The following is a 13,185-nucleotide window of genomic DNA, read 5'->3' on the forward strand; positions in this document are numbered from 1 at the left end:
GACAGGATAACAAACTGCTCCTCCCACTTGTCCTGTCCTGTTGCTCCACCCATAATTAGTTTAGTTGTATTTTTTATTTGAAGGGACAATGAACAAAAACAGAACAGAGGTGTTCCACAGCAGATTATAGTTAAATGTCTAGCTTCCATCTACAGTCCCTGATTTAGCCTACTGAAATAAATTACACAATGCAATTACATTCAGTCAACAATAAGAGAATGAATTGAGACATACAAAAAAAAAAATCTGAAAACATCACTGCACAATTTACAATGTGTTTCAGTTAATTTCATAAGTTCACTTAGCCCTTTTAATGAGAGGATAAAACCTTTGTGTGTGTGTGTTACATTACACAGTCATGTAATCATCCAAATCAATGTCTGAGATAAAACTCGTTACAGTGGATAAGGCAGTGTGTTTGAGACAGTGTGGCACGTTTCATGTGAGCAGAAACTGTACTGATTCAAGAGAATCAAGTCACCTCATGCTGATAAGAGTTAACACTGATACATGTAATTTTGTTTTTGTTTTTACACGATAAGGAAATGCCATGATGGAGTATAAGGATCATGGAGGAAATGATTCAACAGTTTTTAACGTTTGAAGTCAGTAATATAAAGTCGTACCATATACTCCACTGTGATTGAGAGAAATGATCCACATATCCTCCTGACTACCAGGAGAAAAAATATTATCCAGTCACATGTATTTTAAAATTCTCTAATCTTTGTAGGGTAATTAGAATACTGAATTATTTTTTTATTTTTTTTCAAAAAAAATATTTTATTTTGCAGATATCACGTGTCCACTACAGTGGACATCGGAACACCATACATGTGAAACTGACCCTTGAAGGGCAATCACTTAGTGCCAGAAAATATCAAAAAGTCAACATAACAATATGTTTAACATCCACACACAGTTAATTATAACTTTTGTTTGTTTTATTTTGCTTTGTTGTGCTTATTTGCTGTGATACTTCAAAAAGCAATTCCCCTTATTAAAAACACAAAAGAATACTTTGCACTTTGTGCACATCACATATGTTTTGCTCTTGCAGCTGGATCTGTGACACCTTGATGCATGTGTTTATCTCTGGTAGATGGATGGCACCATAGTGTCTCAGAGCTGCATTTGGCTGCCTTTTCCGCTTTCCACGTGGCAGTGTGTGTTCATCTTTTGCTGCCACTTGATTCCTGCTTTTTCCCCCAAGAAACTGGCAGTCATCCTGTACAAACTCAACATTTGGTCAACCAAGTCCACACCACCCATCTTGGTGCTGTACTTAGCAATTGCCAGTGGCCTTGACACCTGGACAAACCTGTTCTCTTTCTTGGACCATCTTCTGCGTGTGTCCTGAGGTTCAATGCCAGAGGCAGAGGACGCCATGACAACGGGCTTGTTGTCCAACCACATCACAGCAAGTTCAGGAGGGTTTTGTCTAACTACCATCTCTGATGTCCCTCTTCGTTTCTTTTTGAAAGGCTTATCCCCTTTGATCTTGCACTCCTTTGGAACCCTGTTATTCATGAGGGTTCCAGTTCCTGTCAGCCTTTTGTCATCAGGGTGTTGAGGAGGTTGACGGTTGTAAAGAACCTGTCAAAGAACAGGTGGGTTCCTTGGGGAACAGACTCTGCCAAATGAAGAACAGTTTGTTCTCCAATGCCCTTTCCTCCCGTATCTCTGAAAGTAGTCTTGCCTTGGTGGAGTACAAAGTCCAAGACCAAACCATTTGGACAAGACAAACACCTTCAAGGCAAACACCTTCAGTCCACCTTCAACCGGTACATAGTGGTGCACTGGGCAGCGACCAGTAAATGGAACCATTTGCTCATCAATGGAGAATTTTCCTGTCCTAGGCAGATTTAGACATCCTTGCCTTACTTTGGTCAAGAGGGGCCTGACTCTCCACAAGAGATCACTTCTTTTCTCATACTCTGGAACATCAATGTGGAAAAAAAAAAGAACATTTGAAAAAATAGAACAAAATGGAGGAAATAACTACAAATGTCCACCACAGAGGACACACTTTAAACACTTAAATACTACACTAAAAACTGTTCAAATTAATTAGACAATGTTTAAATGTGTTGTTAAAAGACTTACATTAAATATGCCACCAATATTTCAAGCCAAAATTTGCTCAATAAAAAGTAAAATGCATTTACTTTTCCTATTCCTATAAAATGTGCTTGTAGTGATGGAAGGTAGGAAGGTACCAAAGCCCCACCCCTTCACATTTGGCATCATTGAAAAGCCCTAAATGTCTTCTATAGACGTCAGAAGGAGTTATTTCAGTAGTATGCACTGTGCTGGACATATTCAGGTTTACATATGTCCTCCAGAGAGGACATATGTAAACCTGAATATGGTAGTCAGGAGGTTAAAGCTCTTTTTTATGAATATCCCGGTTTTATCCAGAGCCACAAGAGGACGCTGCTGTGCGCTCAAACAGTCATATTTTATGTAGCGAATGTACGACCAGGTAACTACGGTGGATTGTAAGGGTCTGCTGTGGAAAAAAAAAAAAAACTACAATTCAACATGAAAAGTAATCCATTTGCGAAGCCCGGTGAGTTTTGAAATACATTCTTTGTTACAGCAGATCCAGACCGAACAGGGCCCAGACCTGCCCTGACAGCAGACTGTAGCCTCCCGGCCCCCCAAGTCTCTGAGTCCCCCAGTCTCCGTCCCCTACTCTGTTCTCAGTCTGTCTCCAGACTAAGTTTATACCAGAATGACAATGCTACATACATTTCAAAGCAGAGTGACTTTGTTTCACACCCATGAGATAATGAACTTTTACACTTAGACAGGTAGAACAACAGCGAGTTTCCTGTGGCATGGAGACAAAGCTTCACACATGTTAATGTCTGATCTGGGTCTGGCAGACAGACACAGATCAAATGCTTTTAAAGACACAACATGACTATACTTAAATTTCCATCACAGGTCACTTTAAAAATAATAATTATGCGGGCGCTGCCAGAATAAAATTGGAACATTTAAACATGAAAGTCGTAGTTTTACAAGGATAAATTCACACTTTTATGAGAATAAAGTTGGAATTTTACAAGAATAAAGTTGCAGCCAACGTAAATGTAATGTAATTTCATCCAGATTTAGGGGCAAGACCAATTCGAGTCCAAAACAATAGCCCTCATTTGAATTAAAACAGTAAACACAGTTTGGGTATGTTAGTCTACAACAAAAATATATTAAATGTAGGCTAGTAGCCTACTACATTACGAAATGTAAAGTTACAGATTTGTAGGCCTAAATCTTTCTCACTTTCAGAGTCATTAAACTTGAACTACTTGAGTTTCAAAAATAAATATGAACTCGACAAATGTTTATCTCAAACTAATTATAATAGGCCTATATAGGCGTACTCTTGCAGGACACGTTATTGATAATATCTTAGGTTTCACACGTTAGTGGCTCTGGGGAGCGACCCCAGTGGCACTAGAATGAGCTCTGTTGACTTTACTTTTGGGCCGTGTATTATTCGCTCCAAACACGCCACGTGACAGGATCAGATGATCAAAGACGCGGCTCCACGCGCACTCTGGAGGGGTGAGTGCACTCTGGGGGGTGAGTGCACTCTGGGGGGTGAGTGCGGTGTGAACGTGGCCTCAGGTCGAGTTACGCAGTCCGCTGTGACAGTAAAAGTGCTTGGAATTGAGCAAAAAAGCTCCGATCACGTATACTTGTATGAATGGGCGCTGCAGCGCTGCTTTTTGACAGATTCGTCTGGCAAGTCAATTTGGATTAATTACTATCAGGGACAGTGTCCTCCCGCCTCTGTCTGCGCAGGTCAGCTTGGGTCTGTTTGCGCATGTGAGCCTTGGTTGGTCTGCCAGAATTGAAGCCAAACGTTTGGTCGTTCAAAAAGCTTATTCTTCTGCCTCACCTGCACGTACAGTCATCACGGTGAATTTAGTCTTAGGTGAAAGAAAAAACAATATAGGGGGAAGCAAACGTGTGCGCGCATATTCATAGCGCAAGTTCAGCGATCAGCTGATGGACTCTCACGTGGCTGGTGTGTGTTTGGGATGAACGATGCACAGTGTATGTGAAAAAGGCCAACCCAAAAGTAAACAGAACTAAGTTGCGTGTGTAATCCCTCAGTCGTCCAGGTCTGATCCATAGGAAAAGCCTATGAAGGCTGCAGTGAGTGTTATACTGGAGAAACCAAACAGCTACTCCATAAGAGAATGTACCAACACTGTCGGGAGAGCTCTCTGGACCCCAGTCCATTGTACATCTCTATCTCAAAGCCACTAACAACTCCTATGAAGAAAGTGAGCTACAGATCTTGAGAGGAGAGTTAAAGAAAAAAAAGCTTTTTTTTTTTTTTTTTTTTTTTTTTTTTTTTTTTTTTAGGAAAGATAATTCTTCCTTGGACAGGAATGGGGGCCTTAGACATCATCTTTCCCCATCCATAACTCCATCCTCAGACCCAAAAGCAAACAAAATAAACAAAGAGAACAATAGAGCTAGCCAGGATGCTAATAGGTGTGAAAGCACCCATAAAGACCTGAATGATTATGTTAAGTAGAACACAGTGCACACTTAGTGTAACTCAATAGGCCTAGCCTATATATAGAAACTGCACAATAGCTGTTTTCAATTTCAGTGTAGTTAGCTCTTCCCTTCAGACAGATATAAGGCAGTGTCCATCACTATCTGAGGTGGCTTGGATGAGCAGCCAATCATCCTACAACTTTTTGTCCAATTGGCAGATCTTACCTTTGGCTTTTACTATTTGCAGAACTAAATCTAGTGCACACTGGGGTCACTTCAGAGAGTACACTAACAAAACGACCATAGACAGACCCAGGCTAATCTACTCAGACAGATGCTTTTTTTTTTTTTTTCCAACTGCAGGCATGTTTACTGTCTCCATGGACTGTGTAGGTAGGCCCCGAGGTCAGCCGTGTTCTCGCTGCACTCGCCCCGCTCCAGAGAGTGGACGGAGTCACTTCGAAACCTCCTTTTTTAAGTGCTCTCGGACCAAGCAAAAAAAACTTCAGAAAATGAAAATTCATTGAAAGAAATGAATGTACTATCACATAAAAAGTTTGTGTGCTTATGATAAATAATGTGAATAATGCATTAGTCTGCCTTTGCTTTTTTGCTTTATAATTTCAAGCAATATTTGTTCTCCACACGTACTAGCTCCAACGGTCCTGTGGTCGACTGATGGAAGATTGATTGGCAATATGCCTACAACAACAGTCATATAGCCTATAGGCAAGGCGGCTTAAGTGTTTTGCCCAAGGACACAATGGCAGTATGCAATGGTCAGAGGTGGGATCAAACCATCAATCTTGTCTCTGATTGGATATAAAGACTTTATCTAATTTTTTTTTTCTGAGATTGATTAGTAATAGCTAAAGACAGTGCAAAAAGTTCATGGGATGTACTAGTGTAACACAATCAGCCAGAGATAAAAGATTCAGAGCACTGTTTAATGATAGACATGACGTGAGTACATTCAATTATCAATTGAGTCGTATCTCTGACTTGACACAGAAAGAACACCACCTGTGAAGAGAAATGCATCCAGTAAGACAAGAGACATTGTATGAAGACGCAAGATTTCATTTAAATGTCAATGTGTTTTTCAGATTTGAAGATGGCTAGTTGACTGGCAACAATTAAAAAATTGACTTATTTTTATGTATCGGGGTTCCCAAGCACCTTTTTTACACTGATTTGAGGGTTACAGCATTTTTGTCCAAAAATCAAACTATTTACAATACATTTTAACATATTCACAAAAAAGTTCAAAGGTAAATTGCCATGTTGTGTGTATCTGTGAGAGTACAATACTAAAATGTTTTTGTTTTTATTTAGCTCACCATTAGCTACTGAAAGAAACAGTCACTATTCTTCCAGGGGTCTACAGGCTATAAATGCATGAAACTTTTTTGACATACCTTAAACAGACAAGACAGGCTTTATGTGTACAACATTCACACTGACAACAGATCTAAAACAAAAGCCAGAAAAATGTCATACTCAATTTCAATACTAAGGAAAGGTCTGAGTTCAATACCACAATTATGATATATTATTATTATTATTAATTCAATTTGGTCTTGTCAGCTTTTCCCGGAGGCACACCGCAAACAAAAGTCCAGTAGGCTCAAGTAGATCCATAAACCAGGTTCTTTATTTCGGCACAGGCATCATTCAAACTGATTCAACATCATGATCTCTTCATCTCCTCATTTTACATCTCCAGAGTGGGCTCTATATACTAGTAGCACACGTCACATTCTCTTAATGATTAGCTTAGAATATACAGACATGTACATGTTATCTGGGTTCAATGAAGACAAAGTCAGCATGCTGATCTGGTCTTTCTTAAGAAACACACGTCTTGCACGTCTTGGTACAAAAATGCACATAGCACTTCCACGTCCATGTATGTTCCATGTACATTATGACATCATCGTGCCACACTGGCACCCACAAAAACATACAGGTCAAAGTATAATATATCAAGTATAATAATATCATGTTACATGAAACATTAATCTCACAATCCCCCCTTTTGATCACATCTCACATGTGATCATAAAACCAAAATTAAAAACAAAACACTACTTTTACATAATAATGCATTCAACTTAAAGTTCCCCTAATGAGTAAAATATTAGCTTTAGCTTTAATCACTGCATTATAACACATCCCAGCCCTTAGGCTAACATAAAACATAAATTAACACATGACTCTCGGACAGCAAATAAGAAACAAGGAGCACTTACTAGGATTCAGAATTTGGATTTTATATCTTTTAAAACAAATGATCAATCTACATAGTTTTGACCAAACTTAGTCAATTGGTTCAGGACATGAGAATTGAGACCTTACGGAGAATAACGAAATTTGTGACGAGGGAACTTCCTCATTAGGACAGTGGCCCTGCACATGTCTTCGATCTCTACCAGCAATCTAAGACATGGCATGACACAACATCCAATTATGACTAAGATAACAAACATTTTGTAGAGCCAATTTGACCAAGTGTTTTCAGATGCGCCAGGATTTTAGCAAATTCCATGGACAAAGACTTAAGGTGGTTCAGATCCTTAGTAAAACTCCCATCAGGAGAGGTATTATTTAGTATATAAGTACAGCATTCTGCTTCAAACTTGATACATATTTATTATTCTTTGGCAAGTAACATATCTAAGGCAATCCTTTGGGTTTGGGTTTAGATTGATAAGACAACGACCTCTTAAATGCATGATTATTTCTTGAGTTAACTCTGTATGACAATTTAATTTGTTTTAAATTTAGTGAATTTGCTACACCTTATAGTGAATAGAATAATTAACATAATTGATGCACAAACACCTGACCATGTTTTTGATAGAATGGCATACAAATGTAAATTTGCACATTGCAACCACCAAATATCTGCACAAGCAGTAGTGTGTTCAGTTAAAAGCAAATTCTCCATAATTATCAGAAGATAAAGTCTAATAACAGAAATCGTTAGTAAAACTTTCCATTTCATTTTTATCATTACTTCTTGTGTCTATATGTATAACTGCATCTTTAAGGACACAAGTAGCCATTCCCATAGTCCAAGATGGTACATCTTTTAAAGCTACTACTGGTAATTTATTATGTAAGTGATAGCATTCAGTTTTATCAAATGATTTTTAGTGAAGAGGTTAAGTATACAGGTCAGGTCTTTTTCATTAGAATATGGTATTGATGTAGTATTTGAGCAGTATACTGTACCCATTTTAGCCAAGTATTTTCATTCATTACATATTTCAGTTTTGTTTGTTTCAATTTGTTTCTCTGGTTAAATCATTTTCTGGAACAGGTTTATTAGGTTCAAAATTGTTGTTTAGATGTAGCCTTCAAAATTTAACTTTATTTTTCTATTGCAGGTACAGTATCAAATTTGGAACACTGGAATCCCATGGAATATTCCAGAGTCATAAAATGTAGGATTTTTGATAGATAATATTAAAGGATTGCATCGTTGAGTAATTGATTTGCGCCCTCTACAATGTTTTAGGTTCGTTTGATAAGAAGCATAATTTTCCTATTTTTTTTAAAGTAATTCTCTGTTGTAAGTCAGTTTCAAAATTATCTTTCTCTTTATTATATTGTCCATTGGTGCTGGTTACAACTCTGGCGATCTCTATAACTTTATCATCGTAAACATTGTTTTTGTCAGACATGTGTCCTTACAGACAACTTGTACATTTATTGCATGATCTATAGCAGGTACATCTCACACACAGTCTAGCACTTCACATACTGTAGATTGAAGAGTATGTTGCAAGTTTGTCCCTTATAACAATATTTTACAAGTTTTGGTGTCCTTCTCTTTACTCTTTTCAGTGCCCATTGTCTCTTACCTGTATTATTGGTTGTCAGCTTGGTTTAATCGAGGCTTGCCATTTTGATTGTTGGCTGTCCGAGGCCATTCTCAACACTTCAATGAATAAGGGGAACGTACAACACTAGAACAACAGAAATTAGCATAATTAGCATAATCAAGAATACACATGGAAAATTTTCAAAACATTTTTCAAAAAATATGGCCTATACTCTCCTTTTCCTTCGTCTTCTTCTCTTTTCCTTCGTCTTCTTCTCCCTCTTTTCTCCTCCTTCTCTGGAGCCCTAGTGGTAGCAGGTGGTCGGGGTTGCTCCTCAGAGTCACCGTGTCCAGTGATGTCCGGATTTGGTCGACTTTCTTCATCCTTCACAAGTGTTCTCTTGACAGTGGCATTTATTCGTTCACAACTCCTTGACTTATGCCTTGTGGAATTCCAAATTGTGGAAAAACATCAGCAGTTAGGTGTTTGACTGCTTTCTTCTTTAAGTTCAGTTTGGTATTTCTGCAATTGCAACTTCACAGTAATTAGTCCCCACTTTTTCTGTTCTTCAGTCTCCTTCTTTGTGTGTTGGTAGTAATGTTTGTTTAGGCTCCTCACTGAAGCAAGGGAGGGGCAGCTCAATCTCCAGGCAGCCAGTGCTGGCTTTCACATATCTCTGAGCCTCCTCAGACACTTGTTGCACAGTGCTGTGCACAGTCACATTGAACTGGTCGATGACGTAAATAAACATATCTACAACAGACTCAAAGACAGGGTTCAGCTGTTCCATATCCAGGGTGGACACTCGGTCTGCAATGTCCTTCACAGCAGTCACAACTCATCTGTATGCTGTGTTCACATTGGCCAAAAGACCATCCAGATAGTCAGACTTGATGGAATCGACAAACTCTTGAGTTTTGTCTACAACCGCTTTCAGGGTCTCGCTGATCTTGACCAGCGTAGTATCCAGGCTCTCCATGTTGTTCACGAAGTCCACATTTGGTCAGAGATGCCTTTGCCAGTTATTTCGACATTGTCGATGATTTGACCAAAGGTCATCACATCTCCGATTGGCATGCGCAGCTCCATAGTGTTAAAGGTGTTCACAAAAGCATTTGTAGTAGTACTCCATGTTGTCATAGACAACTTGGATGGTGGTGCGAAGAACAGTAGCAATGCTGGTGGTCATATCCTTCAGAACAACAGGCAGGGTGGTCATCTCCTCAGAGCCAGGAAGACGGAACTGGGTCTCCCTGAGCACCTTGATGGCAGCATCCAGAAAAGCTTGGACATTTTTCTGGAACTCAACAATGAAGTTGCGGAAAAAGATTAAGAGCTGGCTGAGCTGGACGTCGTAGTTAATGTCAGTGTTGTAGGCCTCATTGATTCTGGCCACAATAGTGTCTCTCCACTCCAGCACATTGCTTATCAGTAGGTTGTTATCAGTGAAGCTTTACAGAGAGGACAGGACAGCAGGGGACTTGAACTCAAACAGCATAGCTTTGGGGCCTCCATGTTGTAGGCCACCTGAAGAGTCATCCTATCACTGTCTTTGGGAGTGGAACACAGTACCAGGATGTCAACATCAGCATCTGTGTTGTCTTTATTCCAGCTTCATGACCTTTGCTTTTCTTTGATGTTTTACTGCTAGTTCTTTCTTCAAGAGTTGGATATATTCCCACAACAGGTTCTCTCAGAAGTTCTTCCTTTAAGATCACCCCTTCTCCTTGTAGTAGTAATCACTTCTTGATTATGTCTTGAATGATGGACTGGTTTTCTCGAGCCTTCTTTGGAATCTGTTTCTTCGTGAAGTGCCTTATTTTCCAGAACTCTATTAATTGGTTTAATGTGATTTAATTGGGACATTGTGATATTTTAGTATTTTGTTAAATTACCTTCTCAGCTGCTGTATAACAATTTGGATATTGCTTTGATTGTATTCAAGACGTAGAGTCTATGATTTTTATAGAATAAGTCACTATTTAATAAACAGTTTAATTTAGATAGCGTGCGAAATCTATCTAGGAGTCAGCATTGCCTTATTATAGTTCTTAATTGAGATTATTTATTTTATTTATTTAATTTTTTATTATTATTATTATTTTTTTTAACAATCTTAATATTTTCTTAATTTTATTTATGCATTATTATTTATTTTATAAATTTAACAAGCTTAGTATTTTCTTAATAACAGTTTTATTTCACATTTATTAAGCATTTATCTATATCTTCTAATAACATCTAATGATATCAACTGTTTTCTAAATTCTTATTTATTTAGTCAATTTATTTATATGAATAACACTTTATAAGAACTATACCCCATCTGGCCACAACAAGATACAGTCACTAATAAATGCCATCCAATTTTATCCTAATTTAATCATTTCAACTGTCTTCTCTATTTTGTGTTTCAACATCCCAACTCGAGGTAGAGGCTGAAACAGGAGGATTTAAGGTCATGACCTTAGCGTTCCCTGCCAAACGCAAACACAACAATATAGCCATGACCAATATGGATCCTAAAGTTTAAAAGATAGCAATAAATGCAGCCAAAGTGTAAATAACACTTCCCTTCTTCTTTTAGATCTTTTAATATTTTAGTGATATTTGCTAAATTTGACGGACACTGTTTTAATTTTACAGTGGCAAGATAATTCATGTCCATTCTGGGTGTAACTCATTTGGACAGGTTTGTTTCCTTGTGATCTTATCATGTTGATAAAAATTGCTGCTAGCGTTACATATAGTTTTTTGGGTACCACATTTTTATGTAAACTTGATTAAAAGTTTTGTTTTCTTTTTAGTGTAAAGTTTAACCACTAAGTGTATTTTTTATAAAACTTGCTTTTTTTCTCTCTTCGTGCTAAGCCATAAACACGGAAATGATTAACTTTTTTCTAATCACACTTTACCTGATCAAAGTCTAAACTTGCTACTTATTATTAATTCCAGTGCTTTTTTTCTCTCTTCGTGCTAAGCCATAAACACGGAAATAATTACAAATTTTACATAGTATTAAAGTTATAACTTAATTAATTTCACACAACGTCCCAAAAAAAAAACATCACATTAATTTAGCATTAAACCAATTGACAGAAATTCTATGAAAAAAGGCCTCTGTCGTACCGTCTTTCTGGAGAGCTCATTTTTGCGATGTCTTTCTCAGGCGTTCTGTGGAGGAGATGATTTGCCTGTGCCTCCAGGATTATCACGTCGGGGGTCACCAAACTGTCAGCTTTTCCCGGAGGCACACCGCAAACAAAAGTCCAGTAGGCTCAAGTAGATCCATAAACCAGGTTCTTTATTTCGGCACAGGCATCATTCAAACTGATTCAACATCATGATCTCTTCATCTCCTCATTTTACATCTCCAGAGTGGGCTCTATATACTAGTAGCACACGTCACATTCTCTTAATGATTAGCTTAGAATATACAGACATGTACATGTTATCTGGGTTCAATGAAGACAAAGTCAGCATGCTGATCTGGTCTTTCTTAAGAAACACACGTCTTGCACGTCTTGGTACAAAAATGCACATAGCACTTCCACGTCCATGTATGTTCCATGTACATTATGACATCATCGTGCCACACTGGCACCCACAAAAACATACAGGTCAAAGTATAATATATCAAGTATAATAATATCATGTTACATGAAACATTAATCTCACAGTCTCAATGTTTCTGGGCATCTAAAACTGTTATGAGAAGGGTCCATTTTATGTATTTGTATATTTTATTTTTTCAATGTATAGTTTTGATCCATTGTATCTAACTATTGATTATTTATTTATTTATTTATTTATTTGAGAACCTTAGTGGTACTGATTAAGTTTGTACAAAGTTTGACACACCTCCACCTCTCTAAAGACTCCAGGACATTTTTAACAACAGCTTTTTCTGAGAACGTTCCTTTTTACAGGTGCTCCTGAACTCATCCCGGTGACAACACTGACGCAGACTAGTTTGATATCAGCTGATCAATTAAGTCGGGTCAAGGAGGAGGCAAACGTCTAAGCTCCCAGTGACCTCACACTGAGTTTGATTAATTAAAGGTGACAAACTAATTCACCAGAGAAAGTGAGTGATTCCAGGAGGCCACTTGATACTTTAGCAGTCGCATTACATAAATATTTTCATCTTTATTAAGGACACAAGTACAGATACATGATCTGTAATATAATAATTGGACTATAAAACAAATAGTAAGAATACTGTGAAAATAATGACAGCACAAGAAATCTTCAATAAATGAATGAATGAATATCAGGCATTATTCTGATGAAGGAGGGAAACTCAAAATCTCCATTGCCCTGGCCATAACTCTACAGTAGATCCAGCACAGTTAGAGATACATAAGTGGTTACTAATAATAGTTATGTTATCCCACTGTAAATGCATGTAAGTGTGTTATATCCTGTGTGTGCAGCGGTGCAGTGCCATGGTGTGACCTTGTGTTGCTGTGATCTCTTGTCAGTCTCTGTCAGAGATGTTGCTAAGAGGCTTGACGCACCAATCAGTTTAGCTCTGCTTCACCTCACTAATCTGATTACTTCAACAAGGTTTCTATAAAAGACCAAACTACTGCATATTTCTACTTCACTTCTACTATATTATGCTCATACTACTAAAATATATTAGTGATTCTGCTCCAATACTGTGCTTATTTTAACATTCATAAATACTAAATTCTAAATTGTAGGTCAAAGGAGTGAAGCTTTCTACAAGATATTTTGTCTTCAGCTCAAACTTTGAGCTATAAAATGCTTCATCATTTGTAGCTTTTATTGTGTTATGGTCATATCCAAATATGCAGAATTC

The sequence above is a fragment of the Periophthalmus magnuspinnatus genome, chromosome 14 (genome assembly GCF_009829125.3).
Source record: "Periophthalmus magnuspinnatus isolate fPerMag1 chromosome 14, fPerMag1.2.pri, whole genome shotgun sequence".
Taxonomy (NCBI): Eukaryota; Metazoa; Chordata; class Actinopteri; order Gobiiformes; family Gobiidae; genus Periophthalmus; species Periophthalmus magnuspinnatus.